Genomic DNA, 20,142 nt, shown 5'->3' with positions numbered 1-20,142 from the left:
TTGACCAAACTTTAGTAGGGCTCTTCAGAGCCCAGCCAGGTCCCATCTTAGGGCATGTCCCCCTAGAGCCCAACTGTAGAAAACTCCTGCTAAGTCAGTTTACCCAGAATTCCCCTCCCTTGAAATCTGATCAATATCCTCATCCTCTCAACCTGACCTACCTTCAACAAAAATCCTATTAGGTGAGTTGAATCAGAATCTCCCCAGACTCCTGATGTTTCCTCTTAGTAATTTTCCATCCACTCCTTCCCCATGGCTCAGCCTGTAGCTGTAAAATCCAACTTTATCTTATTGTATTTAGAGTTGAGCTGAATCTATGCCCCCTACTGCAAAACCCCTCACAGTAGTCCCAAATAAAGAGTGCCTTACCTTTTGAAGAAGTGTCATGAATAATATTTTTGTTTAACAGAAAAAAGTCACCCTGAAGCAAGAAAGTATGGAGCTATTTAATCGGATAGATAGAGCAATATAAGTCTGTGCAGAGAAGGGGCAACTGGTTCCAGGTGGAACAACTAGTTTCAGCCTGTTATAACTAGAAAATGCTTCTAAATTGTCCTAGTGAAGTGTGTACACTTGGAGACTAGGGAGCCAAATGTCCAAAAATAAATAATTACAAAGTAAAATTGCTAAATATTTTTGCTATCACCTTCAGTCAAGTGAATAGCAATTGAGAAAGATTCAGTCTACCACCCTGGCTAAACAGGAGAAGAGAGTCATAAGCCTGAAATGGTTAATAAACCTACCCAAAAGAGACCTGATCCCTTATTAGTGAGGCAAACTTGACATTTGAATAACAGATTAAAAATTGTGCATGTCTCTGTAATTTTAGTCCAATCATATTAGCAAGTAAACATTGTAACATATAATGTAAAACATAAAGTTACATTATAATCCTGAGAGTTTGCGACATATTCTGAATGTTAAAACATCTTAGGTATTTTGTGTAGTTTGCTTTTTAATATCTTAACCCTAATGTCAACTCTTTGTGGATGACAGCTATAACAATCAAATTTAAGCATACTAAATGTTGTCATTTAAAATTTTAATGGTATAAATAATTATTATAAAATACGTTGATTTCTCAATGTCAGTGAAAATGCAATACACAGCAAGCTTTTAACTGAGTGAAAATGGTTTTTATAGTGTCAGTTTATGGCATTGCATAAATAATTGTCTAAGCAACCAATTATATGTTTATTAGGGAAACATATGGCAAAACACCTGAAAGGTTAGTGTAAAATGTTTATATTGTTTTCTTTTTGAACATTTGTGTTACATTTAAATGCTGGTATTTCCAAGTTTATATTTATTAATATAATGAGCTCCAATTGGGAATATTTTGACATTCAAATACAACTAGAAAGTATTATATTGACTACAAAATCCAAAATGTGACACAGTTGTAAATTTTTTTAGGAACACATGCATCATTATACTCTACAATAATTTTTTTCTTGCAAAGTACAAGGGCACATTGAAATCGTATGAATCACAGGAAACATGCAAATGGCCACAGGGTAAAACCAAAAATTACAAAATATCCCTGATAAGTCCAATGGACCTTGAAAGAGGAGGAGGGAGGCATCTGATAGCCAATCAATGGCACTTTAGACTTCAAGAAATATCCTAAAAGTCCAAGGTCTGAAGAGCAACAGGGTTCTCAGAGCCACAGTGGTATCTCAAGATATCATTTCGTCAATTAGACAAAGTGTCTACTGCTAATTACTGCCAACGTTTTATTGCTTTCATCTTCAGGTATTCTTAAGCTCAGTTGGCCCATTTGGTAATGCAAAGCCCTCTAAGCATTGACTTTGTCCTCCATCCAACCTTAGCTGCTATACAGTATAAAGGCAACCTTCACCTTTTTGACAAATGTATTTACAGATTATGTTTGAAATTTAAAATAACTCAGTGTATAGAGCAGTCTGCATGTGTGCATGCATTAATTTTATCCTATACCTGAGGGATTTTATGTTACATTTGTAGGACCCTAATTAAGAATACACTATTTGGAGGTAGATAATTAGCATTTGAAGGTCCTTGATTGGGGATTCATACTTCAGAAATCTTATACAAACTCTTTATACATCATTAAGTAAATATGCAACGCAAGGCTCATACTTAACATTATGAATATTAAAATGTTTTATTTGGGAAGAATAAGGGATGTTCAGGATATATGGTTGTCTAAAAAGAGTGTATAGTACATTCACACATCATACCCACAATTTTTCTCACCCTCTTCACCTGAAACAAGTAGAAACATGGCTGGTCCTTCTATCAAGTTATACTTTTATCTGCTTTAGAGTAAACTGAGAATTTCAAAGTTCTTGTAAAAGTGCTTCAAATAGACGGGGCGCAGTGGTTCACGCCTGTAATCCCAGCACTTTGGGAAGCCGAGGTGGGCGGATCACGAGGTCAGGAGATCAAGACCATCCTGGCTAACACGGTGAAACTCCGTCTCTACTAAAAATACAAAAAAATTAGCTGGGTGTGGTGGTGGGCACCTGTAGTCCCAGCTACTTGGGAGACTGAGGCAGGAGAATGGTGTGAACCTGGGAGGCAGAACTTGCAGTGAGCCAAGATCGTGCCACTGCACTCCAGCCTGGGTGTCAGAGTGAGAATCTGTCTCAAAAAAAAAAAAAAAAAAAAAAAAAAAAAAAAAAGATGCTTCAAATAAACACCAACATTATAAATTACATTATGTGGTTTTTTATATACTTGGTGATAAATGTTTGTATGTTTATCAGAATCCATTCTGAGGTCTACTTTCACTGTAACATGTTCCACCATGGCAGGTTAGAAAGAAATTTTATACAGATACCATCTGTCTCTATTTACTAAAAGAACCTGACAATTGTTCACTGCAAATATTTGCTTAGGTTAATACACTGCAACTCCTCTGATTGTCAATACCATATTAAATTTATACATAATAAACACATTAATACATATTAACACTTAAAGTAATAACAGAACACACTAAAAATGGATATTTTAAGACAAGCAATATAAATTAGTGTTATTTACAGATATTCTGAGCCTTAAAATGAGAAGCTTCAAATACAATAAGCACACAAATCGAAATTTCATTTTACAAAAACAACACATTGTTCAAATGATTATAATTGTAAGTAGTACATTAATATGTATATACCTAATTAACGTACAATATTGATTATAAACCACTTGATAGTAACAAAACTTTTAAATGAATTTGTACTTCAATAATTACATAGAATAATTTATGTATCATTCTTTTTATCTTAGTATCATAAACTCAGAACACATGCACTATCATTGTAACATGTTCCATGACGGCAGGTTAGAAAGAAATTTTATACAGCCACCATCTGTCTCTATGTACTAAAAGAACCTGACAACCAAAGAAATGGGTGTCCTTGGCCGTGTTCTGCTACAGACACTCCTGCACCAAATCCTCTGGCCTCCACATCTGGCATGCTGATTACGGAAGATGTTTTCATCCTGTTGATGATGTTTCACCCTGTTGCTGCCTACTTAATGTCTAGTCTCTTCTATTTCCTTATCAGCAAGGTTTCCATTTTGTCTAGGGTAACATTGTGCCCAGGTGATAAACTGCATTTCTCAGCCTCCTTTGCAGTTCAGTCTAGTCATGAGACACAGTTATTGCAAATGAATATCTGCTAGGGATTTCTGGGAAATTTTGTTTTCTTGATGTAAGTATCACCTCTTTGTCTTCATTGCTTATTTAATCCTGTAACTATTCTGGCATGGATTGCAAATATGAAGCCACAGATGGAGCATGACCATACAACCATATGTTATTAAAACAAGTAAAAGACTTCTACTCAAGATGGTCAGGCAGAAACATAGAAGGAGATTGGGATGTTGCTGATACTATAGAGCCTCAGCTGAAACTCCAGACTGCTTGCCTTTGAATATTTCTTTATGTGAGGGGTCACTGGTAATAATTCTATTACTTGTAGCCAAGGAAAATCTCAAACTGCTCTAAAAGTCATGATAACTTATTTTCATCCTACGTGTCAAAAACAAGACCAATATTAAATCATAATTCACTAGAAGACATTTCCAATAAAATGTAATTTTACATACATTTATTTTAATTTTTATAAGGAAAATACAAGCATCCATTAACTCGCAGACCAATTTCCAAAGGAAGCAATTTTAAAAATTTACCTATGATAATCTGAAATTCACATTTTGGGGGGCAAAAAATAAACCAGTCATAGAGAATTAGTCTCAGTCTCTCTCTATATATATTTGTTTTGTTTTGTTTTGTTTTGTTTTGAGACAGAGTCTCGCTCTGTCGCCCAGGCTGGAGTGCAGTGGCCGGATCTCGGCTCACTGCAATCTCCGCCTCCCGGGTTCACACCATTCTCCTGCCTCAGCCTCCCGAGTAGCTGGAACTACAGGTGCCTGCCACCTCGCCTGGCTAGTTTTTTGTATTTTTTAGTAGAGACGGGGTTTCACCGTGTTAGCCAGGATGGTCTCGATCTCCTGACCTCGTGATCTGCCCGTCTTGGCCTCCCAAAGTGCTGGGATTACAGGCTTGAGCCACCGCACCTGGCCTCAGTCTATATTTTGAACATCTGTATTTATTTTGTATGGATAATCTAACTTTGAATAATATTGAGGATAATAATAATTGTTGATGATGATAAATGAAATCAGAATTTTACTTTTGAACATTTATGTAGCATACCATGTACTTTTACATACCCATTATATTTATACTTATAATAACTTAAGTGAAATATTTATTTTCATAATTTTAAAATAAAAAATAATTGAGGCTAAGAGAAGTCAATGACTTGCTAATTAAATTATGGCTGCTATGTTGAGAAGTCAAATTTCATACATTCCCTCGTTATTCTGAATTGATTTCAATTCTGAAGTTAGACTATTCTTTTACTTACCTTTATTACGGTTCTAGGAAGAGTTTGGAAGAAAAGTTCATGTGAGTCAGTAAAAATGGAGCTAAAACAAGAGTGAAAAACATGAAAATTATAAATACAGTTAACACTCTGAGGGAATTGGTGAGTTGAACGGGCAAGAAGCAATCCACTCGTACCTTAGGCCTCTGGAATCCTGGCAGGACGAGACCCTTGACCACTGCTGCTTAGAGAAGTGGTAAGATAAGTGGTATTTATTTGTTTATTTATTTATTTACTTATTATTTTTTTAAGATAGATTTTTTTTAATGACCCCAGTGTATTTCTTTAGATATAGGAGTTTTGAACTCAAATACATAGGAGAAAATAAATTAAGATTGTGCTATCCTGCAACTTATTACCAGTGACATATTGCAAAGTGAAACAGCCTGGAAAAGAGGATGGGAGAAAAGGGAAGCGAGGGAAGGAAGACAAAGAAAAGGAATTAAGTTGAACAAGTGGAATTATTTTTCTTTTTTTAATTCTTGGGAACTATGAGGTCCTTGCAACCACAGCTCGTTTCTGCAGATTATTTTCCAAACATGTCCAAAATTGAACCAAAACAGAGACTCCCTTAACAACCTGAAAAGGTGCAACATTAAAAGCTATGATTATCCAGTAGCAAGTGTTCCAGCCTTCAGTTGCCAGCTGCTTCCACCTCCTATGCCCAAGTTAGCAGGATGAAAGCATCTTCCATGTGATCAGCATGTGTGGAGATGTGGGGGCCAGAGAGTTTGGTGCAGGAGTGTCTGTAGCAGAACATGAGCAAGAACATTCATTTCCCTAGGCTTGGCTTGTTCCCATAGCAGACTTTAGGCCTAGCAGAATTGTCTTACCTGAATTCTGCAGGGCAATCTTGCCCATTGGACTGGGCAGTCTGACTTAAGCACCACTTGGACTATTGTCCTCTCCTGGGACCCCATCTTGTCTGCACCTGTTTGCAGGACAACCTCAGGTGCCCTGGGACCCCACATCATAGCTCTTGTGCAAGTGGACCTTGCCTGAATGGTGGAGAAATCTGGAGGTTAACCCCCATGGTCATGCACCAGCCCATCCACTTCCTGCCCATATTGCAGCTTCCCACAGGCCCACAGCAACCAACCACGTAGCTTTACTAGCATGTGTGTACATGGGCAGGTTTTGCCATCCTTGCCCTACCAGTGCATATGTGTTTATGCACCTTGCTCTGCTACTGCTGAGGCAAAGTTCACTCGGACCCTATACCCTCACTAACCTGCAATGTAGTTACAGCCTTGGAAGACACACAGCCAGCCAGCCAGCCCAGCCCCACCAGTGACCCACCCTTGCACCAACTCTGCTGGAAGAGCGAAACTAGGCAGTGAGAATAACAAATCCTCCCACACCCTGAGCAACCACCCCTGCCTGTGGCACACAGAAAGCATACACAGTCCTGTTGCTACCAGTTTCCTGACCTCATGATAACACCACCACCAGCAGGACAGCACACAGTCACTAGCAGGGATTCCTTGTCCCACCCACCATGATGCCTCTGCCACTGTGGTGAATGCTCACATAGAGGCAGGCATCCTGGCACCCACTAGCACCCTGCCACAACCTATGAGCCTGCACTCCACTGCACTGCCACTGCCACTGCTGCTAGCAAGTGAGAATGAGGACAGATCCCACTGCCACCACATTGTGAAATGCTCTGACTGACACCACCCTCAGAGTATAGTTGTCCAGGAGCAGCTTGGCCCCACCACTGCAGAGGATTCTTACCCTTGAGTATTCAGAAAACAAAGTAGGGGCTAATTCAAGACACCCAGAGTTAGAGCACATAGTCCAGAAGTTGGGAGCTGAGCGCTGACCCCTAAAATCTTCCAAAAACAAAACCAGTAAGCTGAACCCACCTTATACCACAATCAAACCCTTAAGGTAATTAAATAAGATAAAAGGGAAACAAACAAACAAACGAACAAAAACAAAGGTCAGCAACTGCAAAGACTGAAGAATCATCAGCCCACAAAGATGAAAAAGAACCAGCACAAGAGCTCTCTGACAACTCAAAAAACCCGGATGCGTTTTTTTCCTCCAAATAACCAAACTACCTCCCCAGAAAGTGTTCTGAGTCAGGCTGAGATGGCTGAAATGACAGAAATAGAATGCAGAATATAAGTAGAAATGATGATCACTGAGATGGAAAGTATGTTGAAACCTAATCCGAGGAGGCTAATCATAGTAAAACAACAAAAGAGCTGACAGACAAAATAGCCAGTATAGAAAAACAATGTAACCCATCTGATAGAGCTGAAAAGCCCACTACAAGAATTTTATAATGCCATCACAAGTATTCACAGCAGAATAAGCCAAGCTGAGGAAAGAATCTCAGAGCCAGAAGGCTGGCTCACTGAAATAAGATAGGCAGACAAGAATAGAGATCAAAGAATGAAAAGGAATGAACAAACCCTCTGAGAAATACAGAATTATATTAAGAGAAGAAATTTAGACTCATTGGTGTCCCTGAAAGAGACAGGGAGAGTGTATGCAACTTGGAAAACATATTTTGGGATATCATTCATGAGAGCTTCCCCAATCTAACTAAAGAGGCCAACATTAAAATTCAGTAAATACCAAAACCCCACAAAGATACTTCACAAGATGATAATTGCCAAGACACATCCTCATCAGATTCTCCAAGGTTGAAATGAAAAAAAAAAAGTGCTAAAAGCAGCTCAAGGAAAAGGTTAGGTCACCTACAAAGAGAAGCCCATCAGACTAAGAGTGAATCTCTCAGCAAAAACTCTACAAGCCAACAGAAACTGGGGGCCAATATTTAACATTCTTAAAGAAAATAAATTCCAACCCAGAATTTTATAATCAGCAAAGTACACTTCATAAGCAAAGGAGAAATAAGATCCTTTCCAGACAAGCAATAGCTAAGGGAATTCTTTACCACCAGAAATGCCTTACAAGAGCTCCTGAAAGAAGCACTAAATATGGAAAGGAAAGACCTTTACCAGCCAGACAAAAAACTCACTTAAGTACACAGACCAGCGACACTATAAAACAACCACACAAACAAGTCTGCATAATAACCATATAATATCATAACAAGATTAAATGCATGCATATCCATATGAACCTTTAATGTAAATGGCCTAAATGTCCCCGTTAAAAGACATAGAGTAGAAAACAGCATAAAGAACCAGGGACCATTTGTATGCTGTCTTCAAGAGACTCAGAGACTCATCTCACATGCAATAACAATAGGCTCAAAATAAAAGAAGAAAAAAAGTTACCAAGCAAAGTAGAAAACAGAAAAAAGGCAAGAGTTGCAATCCAAATTTTAGACAAAACAGATCTTAAACCAACAAAGATTTTTTAAAAGAGCAAAGAAGGACACCACATAATGATAAAGGATTCAATTCAAGAACAACATGAAAATATCCTAAATATATATCCACCCAACAAAGGAGCACCTACATTCATAAAGCAAGTTCTTACAGACCTTTAAAGAGACTCAGAATCCCACGGAACAATAGTGGGAGACTTCAAAACCCCATGGACAGTATTAAATCATCATGGCAGAAAATGGACAAAGCATTCAGGAACTAAACTGACTATTGGACCAAATGGACCTGAAGTCCTGTCTTTGTTGAAGTCTGCTTTTTAATCTTTGTTGGTTTAAAGCCTATTTTGTCTAAAATTTGGATTGCAACCCTTCCGGTTTTCTGTTTTCTATGTTCTTGGTAGATTTGTCTTCATTCCTTTATTTTGAGTCTATAATTCTTATTGCATGTGAGATGAGTCTCTTAAAAACAGTGTATTAGTCTGTCCTCTTGCTGCTAATACAGACCTGACTGAGACTCTGTAATTCATAAAGGAAAGAGGCTTAATTGACTCACAGTTCTGCAGGACTGGGGAGGCCTCAGGAAACTTACAATCATGGCAGAAGGGGAAGCAAACACATCCTTCTTAACATGAAGGCAGCAGACAAAAGTGCAGAACAAACTGGGGAAAAGCCCCTTGTAAAACCAAAAGATCTCATGAGACTCATTTATGATCATGAGAACAGGATGGGGGAAACTGTCTGCATGATTCAATTATCTCCACCTGATTCCTCCCACAACACATGGGGATTATGGAAACTATGATTCAAGATGAAATTTGGGTGGGAACACAGCCAAACCCTATCAGACAACATGCCAATTATTTGCTTGCCACTCTATGTCTTCTAATTAGGACATTTAGGGCATTTCTAAAGAACTCATCACCCAAAAATAACAGAATTGATCACATAATCAAACACAAAACACTCCTCAGAAAAGGCAAAATAACGAAAATAATAAGGACCACTCTCTTGGACCACATTGCAATCAAATTAGAAATCAAGACTAAAAGTTCACTCAAAATTATACAATTACATGATGTCACTCTCTTCTAGTTCTTTTCTTACTTTTTTGGCTACTGTGGGGATAGTAAAAAACAAACTGTTCTTTTGCTATTTCCTGAAAAATCAGTGTTTACCATAAGTAACCCTGCTGTTGATCCTATATCCAAAATATCTCTCATATGTTTTTCTTTCCTTCAAATGTATTGTTTTCTACTACTATAAGGCCACATCTAATACTCATAACATCATGCATGATTATATTCATTTATTTTTGATATCCATTTCCCACAAAAACATAAACATTGTTTTTTACAACAACTAAATTATATTGTATATTTATAGGTAAAACAATGAAAGCTGTGCTCAAAAAAATGTAACCTGGAATCGTTCTTTATTGTCTGGCTCTGAGAAATATTTTCTAGTACCATTTTCAGAAGTTTTTCCCTGGAAAATGTCGTTCCAGCTATGCAAAAATGGCTTGCAATTATGAAAATGTGATATGCTCTAGCACATGTGACTTGTAACATATGCTGTTCTTTTCCTGTACTGCCCTTCTTCTGCTCCACCAATCAGGCTAATTTCTATTCTTTCTTCAGTGGTCAGCTCAAAAATTACTTTTCCCAGTAAACGTTATTCTAAAATAGTGTTAAGCCCTTCTTCACAGTTCTATAGAGTTTGGTATCTACTTGCATTATATCAATTAGTCATACCAAATTGTAGTTTTCTAGCAATTTTCACAATATTAATAAAAGCTATTATTTGAGTGCTTTCCATGCAAACATGTATTTTTCTTAGTAACCCTGTGAGATCGGGTATGTTGACATTCCTGTATTATAAATGAGCAAACTGAGGCTCAAAAATGGTTAAGCAACTCGCACAAAGTTTCATGTCTACTGAGTGACAAAGGCAGGACATTGTATTATGAATTTTATTCCATTTTCATATTCCTCTTTAAAAACCTCAGCAACCAGCATATTGAATTACTTATAGCAGGGAGCTAATGTGTGTTTACCAAATGTTGAATGAGATAGGAGAAATACAGTAATAGACATGGGAGCATGCAAATATCCAGTTAAGTACTTATTGGAGTTGCTCTATCATGTCTGCTTAATTACTGTTCACATGAGAGGCATCAACATTTAAAGGTTAACAGCTCATGTGCAAACTCACATATGGTAAATTCTCCATTTTTTTTTTCTTTTTACTCTCAGGTGGGAATGAATTTAGTTGACAGCCAGTTATTTAATTTACATGTGTAGCAGAAATGCTAAGGAAGAATTGAGCAGAAATGTAGAGAGGATCAATGAAATCATAAAATAACATTCCTTTCTTTCTATCCTGAAAGTCTCTGATGATTCCTCTGAACTCTTCAGTGGCATTATTTTCTAATCCTGGAACCCTTTGTCATTTTAATGCTTTGGGAAGACACATTAAGTACATAATCATAAATCACAGTGAGAAGGGTAGAGCAAGAACACTTTGTAGGCTCACTGGTCCCAGTGTCATTTTTTAATGAGAAGATGCTTCTGTGTGTTTAAATAATAAGAGAAAGAAGATTCTGAAGGAAACATGAGCAACTTTCATTTCAGTTGTTATTTTACATCAAAAATTATATGCATTATCTAAAAATATTTAAATTGATAAATTTAAATTTTAAAAAATTAAAACTTTATATTAACAGTTTATAATTCTTTTACATGTAAAGTTATTTTCCTTCAAATCCTCATCAAGCTTGTCTTACATATACTATGTTCATTGATGACTTTACTCATTTTCTCCATTTGCTGAAAATGTTATTTTCTTACCATATCATACCCTACCTTTCCAGAGTTTCATGAAATAATAGTCTTAACTGAGCTCATTTGAATTTTTCTAAGGGTTACAAATCTTTTCTACATTATATAACACTTCATTCCTTATATTTACCTTGTTTTGTGAATTGTTTACTCACTTAATAGGCCTTCACTGTGCAACTATTACAAACCAAGCATTATGCTGGCATCAAAATATAAGGTGGTGAAAAAGACAAAACTGGGTGGTGGAGCTAAGGAATGTGGCAAACTGAGCTGGAAAACTGTTTAGAATCATAGACTGGGCTCTAATCAAGAAACATTCCCAAACACCCGTGAATCATCCCTTTGCAATTTCTACCCACTAGGATCAGGATACTAAGGAAAAGTAACTGCTATGTGCCTTTCTAAATGGGATAATTAAATGTGATTATATTATCCCCATTCTACTACTTTTATGCTAAATGCATGGATTCAGAAATCACAGAAGGAGGTGACAAGTAGATAATTTGACAATGTCATATATAGATCTCTGAGTTTAATGGAATCCTATTGTGGTCTAATGTGGGGACCACCAAAAAAAATCCTCAACTTGGACCTGATGTCATAAGTGAATGGGGCAATGTGTCGTCTACCTAGAAAAATAATGAATCTATTTTTTGTGCTTACGTAAAAAAAAAAAAGAAATATTTTGAACATGAGGATGGATTCTGTCAGATTCTGTTGGTATTGTCAACAGATTTGCTTTTCCTTTGTACCAGATATATCCTTGTGGAAGAATTACAATTTCTATTGGATTCGGATTGGTCATATGAATTGCTTTTTTGAATGAAAGGTGGGTTTGTAGTGCGTGTGTCACTTTTGAGCAAGAGCTGAAGAGTCTTCATGAGAGCCTGCTTTCTCTATTTTCCAATGTGTCACGGGTCTTGGTAATCAGAGACAAAGGCTGCTGTTTAGCTGGTGTACTGTAATAAAAAAGACTTGAAACCAAGCAAAAGTTGACAAGCAATAAACATCAAAATGTGTAAGAAATAAACTTTGGTTCTTGCAAGCTAATAATATTTTGCATTTTTTTTCTATAAGTTAACCTAGTCTAAGCTGATAACGAAATCAAAACAGAACGCACATTGTATATAATATCATGAAACTTTAAATGAGGAAAGATTTTTAAAAATATATTTTTAATTTTTGTGGGTATTCAGTAGTTGTGTATATTTATGAGGTACATGAGATATTTTGATACAGTTATACCATACGTAATAATCACATTAGATTATAATTATCAGGGCCACTAAAGAATCAGCTTGAAGGACTGATAGGTGAAAACATGGAAGTCTGAAGAGATAATAAAAAAAAAGCAAACACATCCATCTTCCCAAGAAGAATCTTGGGAGCTACAGAGGGGTTAAATACATACAAGCCCCTAGGGGCTTAATCCTAGGGGTTTAACTCCTAATCCTGAGGGCTTCTCTGTATTTAACACCTTAAATTGTTTGGGGCCAAGTGTTGTCATTTGGGATGCTTTACTACTAGGACTGATATTAGAGTTGGTAACGGTAGTGTGAATAATTAATTATGATGAGGTAGAAATTGTAATCAATTTTAAAAATATGGAAAATTGGGTAACATTTGAGGATGAGGAAGTGGGATTACTTGGTGAGGATTCTATAGGTGTGGCCGCATAATATAGCTATGAGAGTTGACTGGTGGTAGTTGCTGATTAATCTTTGTTTGTTAGTATTTTTATTGCAATAGAGATTACCCAGAGAAGTAGGGTTAAATGATTAAGAATAAGGTTAGGAGAGATGGAATAAGGTAAGAGAAAAAGTGGAGCATAATTAGACCTTTCTGGGCAGATACAGTGGTTGAGACTATGATCTGAAATTGGGCAGTGTTTTTGGTATTGTATTTTCTATTCAGATTAGATTTAGTAGAAGGGAGGCTATATTTTGGCTTGCAAGGAAGTTTGAATATGGTGTTGCACGGTGCATTGTGGTTGAGTAAAATCCTAATACATTGGAAAATTTAAATGTTTGTGATGGGTATTAAAGTTTGAGGTTATTAGTGATAAGGTTGAGTTATAGTGCTAGTGAGAAGCCTAGAATAGTCATGCCCAGAACTGTGAGCTTTGTATGGAGAGGCATAATTATTTGGGGAATTGATATTGGGGAGATATTGTTGGAGATTAAAATCTGGCAAAAATGCTACCAATTGTTCAATGTTTAATTGAATTAATTAGGAGGGGATTATTTTTTGTTGATAACAACTAAAGTTGTGAAGCGAAGTTGTCCTAGCAGTGCGAAGAAGATAATTCGAGTACTGTAGACAGCTGTTAGGGAGATGGCAATGAGTGTGATTAAGAGGGCTCAGGCATTGGTATATGATGTGTTTGTGGCTTCAATAATAAGGTCTTTGGAGTAGAAGCCTTTCAGGAAAGGTATACCCCTGAGTGCGAGGCTGCCAATAATATGTGAGGAAGAGGTAAAGGGCAGGGCATTAAATAGCCTACCTATGTTTTGAATATCTTGCTCATGGTTGAGGTTATGAATAATAGACCAGGAGCATATAAATAATATAGCTTTGAAAAAGGCATGTGTACAAATATGAAGAAATGCTAGGTAAGGTTGGTTAATGCCAGTTGTAATTATTATGAGTCCTAGTTGACTCAAGGTGAAAAATGCCACAATTTTTTAAGTGCCATTTTGTGTTACAGCACAGATTGCTGTAAATAGTGTAGTAATAGCTCCTATGCATAATGTGAGCATTTGAATAGGTATGTTATTCTCCGTTAGGGAATAACATTGGATCAGTGGGAAAATGCCTGCTACAACTATTGTGCTAGAGTGGAGTAGGGCTGAGATGGGTTTTGGGCCTTTTATAGCTGACAGGAGTTAGGGGTGGAGAGCAAATTGAGCTGATCTGCTAACTGCTGCTACTAGAAAACCAATTAGTGGAAGAGTACTGGGGCTAGGTTTGAGGGTAAATGTTTGCTGAAATTATCATATATTGGACAAGAGAAATCGTGCTATTGCTAGGATAAAGCCGATGTCTCTGATGCAATCATGTCAGACTGCTTGAACGGTTGCTGTGTTGGTGTCTGTCCTGTCATACCATCAGCCAATTAGCAGGAAGGACCTAATACCTGTTAGGTTTTGACAGGAAGGTAAAGGTTAAACAAAGACAGAAAGAGAGTAGGCAGCTCTACAGCAACACAGGTTTATTGCCAGCACTACCTGCGGAGGTGGGGGACCAGCTTAATGCCAGAGCCCACTGCTGCTTACAGGCTGGGGTAATTTATAGGTGCAGGGTTGATGCTCTTTGCAGTATGGCTTGCTGTCTGGGAGGATGTTGATAAGGATGTTCCTTCAGTGGTACCTTTGTCTGGCAGGGTATGATAAGGATATTCCTGTGCCTTGTGGTCAAGTGGTTAGGCAGGATGGTTCTCATGGCCCGAACCCCCGTGGAATGTTTCACTCTGATCAGGGTTTGCAAAGTGGTGCTTACAAAATGGTGCAGTTTGGACTAACAATACTTACCCCTTTCCATTCGATAAAGAGTTGGAATAGGTTGTTGGCAGTGACTAGAATTAGTATAGTAATGAGAAAAATGAGTAGATATTGAAGAATTGATTTATGTTGGGACTGAGTATATATATATATATATATATATATAAAAAATATTGAGAATGCTATAATATATCATGTGACAAATAGTGCTATTGGAATGAATATTGTAGAGAAGTAATCTAGTTTAAAGCTGAGTGAAAGCTTTAGAGTTTGAACTGTCATTCAATGTCAGTTTGAAACAATAATTGTTTCTTGGCCTGCATAGATGAATCTGGTGGTGGGGATGAGGCCTATAATAAAGGTACATGCAATGGATGATTTTACATCATTGGCATACAAACTGTCTTTATAAATGCTAATTGAGGTAATAATAATTGGAAAAGTTAGTAGGACTAGTGAGTCAGTATAAAGAAAGCAAATGTATTTATTACTTTTATTTGGAGTTGCACAAACGTCTTGGGTTCCTAAGACCAAAAGATAAGTCTTATCCTCTAAAAATTAAGAAAGCCTTATTGTTAAATATGGAGGCATGAATTAGCAGTCCTTGCATACTTTGTTGGTAGGTAAGAAGTTATAGACTTCTATTATTAGATCCATAATCGAATGTTTTAATTAAACTACAGCTACATTACATAAACCCCCAAATTACCCCAACACTGCAGCTACATTATATAAGCCCCAAAATTATAGCTTGGGATTTAGTGATAATAGGAGAAGGGTTAGAAAATGTTTACATATTAGGGTATTTTCTCATATGAAGGATGATTTAATATTATAAGTGTGATATGTGAATACTCTTTATTGTGTAATAATCAATATATACAGAGAATAAAGGGCTGTAATAGATTACATTCTACAAACATAATGGTAAGGTTAGATCAAGAGAATGAGGCTATGGTTATGAAAATTTCTCCTACTAGATTAATGATGGGGGTAGGGCAAAGTGAGTGAAGTTGGAGGTTGTTGAGGTTCGAGGTTGGGCGAGGTTGGAGAGTCATAATGTGACTGTTATCGTCATGTGGCGGGAGGAGTGTTTGAAGGCCCCGGGCTAGCAGTATGGTTTGGCTATGGACTCATTCATGGTTTGAGTTTGCAACGCTGAATAATATGGATGAGGTGAGTCAATGGGCAATTATTAAGGTCGTTACTCCTAGAAAACTTCAGGAGGTTTGGATGAGGATGGCTATGATAACAAGTGCTATGAGACTTTCAGAGGAGTAGGCAATGAGTGACTTTAGTTTGGTGCAGGCAGATGAAGCTTGTTATAATTATTCCTCATACGGATAGTATGAAGAAGGGGCAGGATATAAATTCTGTTAGGAGTTTAAGGATTAAGTTGACTTGCATTATTCAATAGCCACCTAATTTTAGGAGTACTGCTAGGAGGATTATTGACCCAACAATGGGGGCCTGATCTTGGGCTTTTGGCAGTCACAGGTGGAGTCTACAGAGGGGTATTTTTACTATAAACGCTGTGATGTATCATAGTCATAAAAGATTATGGATTAGGAAATTGTTATTTCTTGAGCACTATATGATATAATTAGTATATTTACAGAGTCTAGGGCATTTGGGGTATAAATGAGTATTATGAGTAAGGGTAGAGATCCAAACAGCGCATAGCAAAAAAAGTATAGTCCTGCGTTAAGACATTCTGTTTGATTGCCTCAGCAGGTAATAATAACTACGGTGGGGACTAGTGTGGCTTCAAAGAGGACATAACGTAAGATAATTTTGTGGCAGTAAATGTTATAATTTAAAATATTTGTAGGGAAATTAGTATTGAGATGTAAAGTTTTTTCTTTGTTTTTTTTTAAATGGGAGTGACTCTTTGGAGAGGGATATTGGCTCGCTATGATTATGAGAAGCAATAGGCTGTTAAGGTTAGAAGGGGTGGTGATAATGAGTTGAAAAATAGGTCAGTGAAAAGTTAGATGTATCATCATTAAATTGTTTGAAGAAGCTACCAAGCTATCTTAAGGGCATCTATGTATTTAACACCTGTGTAGCTTCTCAGCCACGCACTTAAAGTCATTCAAGGCTTCTATTGGTCAACAGGGCCAGCAGTTGGGAAGACAAATTGGATGCCAAACAGATAGTAGCTGGGACTGTTGTCTATGTCTGCCACCATATGTGAACATTATGGCTTTTAGAGAATAATGGCTACAGCTTCACTTTTATCTTCCAAATCTCATACAAGATCCGTTTTAGAATATTTCTAATTTGGAATCCTAGAGGGATAGAGGGTCTGGGAAATCCAGTTTCCATCTTAACCAAGTTGATATTAACACAATCCAAGACACAGAGCATGCATTCAGCTTAATAAAACAGTTTAGGCTGCCCTGAAAATCATTTTATAATACCACTTAAATATAAACACTTTCCAACTTACTCTTCCTTAACTTGCTGAGAAGAACAACTGCATAACACAATAATTATGCCAACAAGATTATATTTCTCTCAAGGCTCTTCATCTAATAGAGTTGTAACTTATATTTCCATAATTAAATCAAATAAATTAATGTTTATAATTCAGATTTCCAAAGCAGAAATGTAAATATAACACTCATGCTTAGTATCCTCGGAATATAACTTTTAACTATGAGGTTTTTTTGTGACCATAAAATTAGCAAACATTGTTTGCCATCAGAAATTGTATTTTTTTCACTTAAGTATGAAATATTTAGTATGGAAATTTGCTCACTTAATCTGTATATTAGCTCTTCATCCTAGTATAGGTTCTCATCAGGGGTTATTTTGCCTTACTCTTTCATATGGCTGCATTAAGAAATCATAATAAAATTGTCCCTGACAGAGCAGAATCAAACCCAAGGCAAAGTTTGATTTTGTTCCACAGTGGTTTCACTTAAAATTCATGACCACAGACTTCACAGAAACTTGATATTGCTTAGAAATCTAACATGTCCCTCTGTGTTACCGCTTTTCACTCTTGAGACTAATTTACACTTTTAACCTTTTTTCTTAATATTTAACTCCTGTACGTCTTCTTTTTCAGCCATGGGTCTCGTGTCAAGATTGTTTGAGAAAATAAAAGTATTCAAGGAGGAGCTCAAATTCTTAATCCCAAATCTCGAAGCCACCCTGTGCCTGAATTATGATCTTAGTCTTTTCACCTGCTAAATGGAAGAATTATCCTGTTTCCCCTTGAAGTTCAAATATTACTTGCCCTCTAGATCCCAAAATTCAATTAACTGCCTGTTTTTTTTTTTTTATTTATCTACTTCTTAAAATTTAACAAGAACTTAATGGAACAGATGACTCCTCTACCTCAGTTTATTATTCTGCCAATGCTCCTTGTTCTAAAATTAGCGCCACTCTCTTATCAGCCGTTTGAGCCAAAAACTCAGTAGTCATGCTTGAATCCTCCCTGTATTCATCCAGCCCACCAGCAAATTCCGGTTACAGCTCCAAAATACATCTCAAGTCCACTAATGTTTTTCACGCCAATTGCTGTCACTCTAACCATGCCCCAATCATCTCTTACCTCAGATTTTGCAATAATCCATTTGCTTCGTTTCACTTTGCCTGGGTATTCTTCATGGCTCAAATCCTGCTAATTTGCTTGCTCAGTCACTAGAGCTATGGGAACATAAAGAGTTTTCAAAGATGCTCTCTTAAGAACCATGATTTGTGGTGTGAAATGATGTAACAGTGTTTTTAAGGCACATCATCTCAGGGTCCCGTCAAACCCTTTTGGTAATAGTACCCCCAAAAACCTTCTTTTTGTTAGTCTATTTGTGTTACTACAAAGGAATACCTGAGACTGAGTAATTTATAAAACAAAAAGAGGTTTAATTTGCTTATGATTTTGCAGGGTGTACAAGAAGCATGGTACGGACATCTGCTTCTGGTGAAGCCTAAGGAAGCTTATGATCATGGGAGATGGTGAAGGGGAGAAGGCACATCACCTGATCAGAGTGGGAGCAAGAGGACAGGGGAGGTTTCACACACTTTTAAACAACCAGATCTCCTGAGAACTCACTCACTCTGGCGAGAACAGCACTAAGCCATTTGTGAGGGATCTGCCTTAAGACATAAACATCTCCCACTGGGCCCCATCTCCAACATGGGGGATTGTATTTCATCATGAGATTTCAAGGGGACAAATATCCAAACTATATCACTCTTACTTTTAGATGTCTTCGTAACCAGTGTTGCCTACAAAATCTGTGATAAAATGTAGCTGCAAACTTAATGGGACACATTCAAGCATCTACTCTTTTAAATAGTTGTGTGGAAAAGGAAGTCATAAGCTTACTATGCCATCATCTTAGACTGAGAGAAAACTCACTCAAGAACACTCTCTCCAAACTCTATAGTAATTACAGCAGAAAATGAGGTTTTGTACTTGAATAAATATACATCTAGTGAATGTTATATCACTCACTTGTCTTATAAGCACTGCCCGTAAGTATGAGTGTTTCCCTACGAGAACCTTCCATGTGATACAGTAGAAGAAATCATATTTATCTCCTTTCACTACTTCTCTTAGAATATTTAAGGTATTTTGTTCTGGCAGCATTCCATATGACTACTGGTCATTAGCAGTTTTGTGAACTAAAATGTGTTGATTTGAAATTATAAATCCTATTTCTATGCATTAGCTTCAATATGGGAATAACTGAAGTCCTTCTAAACATTCTGTTACATGTTCCACTTACCAATGTTCTGATTGTATGCTGCTGTTGTTAAACATTGAAAGTGCCATAAAGGGAGAAACTATATCTGTGGTGCTTAGTATTGTATCTGTCATTTATTAAATTAGCAGCAGACAAATACATTTTCTAAATCAGTAATTATTAAATGGATGAAAGAATAAATGGATGATGAACGAATTACACAACATATTATACTAGTAAAATTTGAGTTAGAGAATGGCTGAACTCCTCCTGTCTATTGGATTACCAATTCTTCCTTCTAGAAATATAACTATTGTAACGTGGGGATGCTGATGTCTGCCCTACACATCTAGTAGGCAGTAAAAGGAAGGTATGGTTTGAATTACAGACTTGGAAATTATAAGCATATGAAAGAAATTTGAACCTGCTACATATCCAAGGAGGGAATGGAAAATAATGACTTGCCTCAAATAGAAATCTGGGTATTACGCTGGCAGCAATTAATATTTATTGAGCAATTACCTTATGGCATGCATTGTGCCAACTGATTTTCATGAATGACCTAATTTATTGTCAGTTTTACAGTTGAAAAACTAAAGATTAAAGAGCTTAAATTTCACCTCCAAGGTGGTTATTTCTAACCGTAGAAGGCAAGATATAGAACACAGGGAGCTGCTATTTATAAGTACACTGCTGCCTTATTCAAAAAGAATTGTGCCATGAAGAATAAGAGTCCAATAAATAGGAGAAAATTAGTATAATTTTATATGTTATTTGTATTATGCCATTTTTGCATTGCTCTAAAGAAATACCTGAGACTGGGTACTTAAAGAAAAGAGGTTTAATTGGCTGATGATT

The sequence above is a fragment of the Macaca mulatta genome, chromosome 17 (genome assembly GCF_049350105.2).
Source record: "Macaca mulatta isolate MMU2019108-1 chromosome 17, T2T-MMU8v2.0, whole genome shotgun sequence".
NCBI classification, from domain to species: domain Eukaryota; kingdom Metazoa; phylum Chordata; class Mammalia; order Primates; family Cercopithecidae; genus Macaca; species Macaca mulatta.
The sequence above is the reverse complement of the archived record's forward strand: the minus strand, read 5'-3'. Positions refer to the sequence as shown.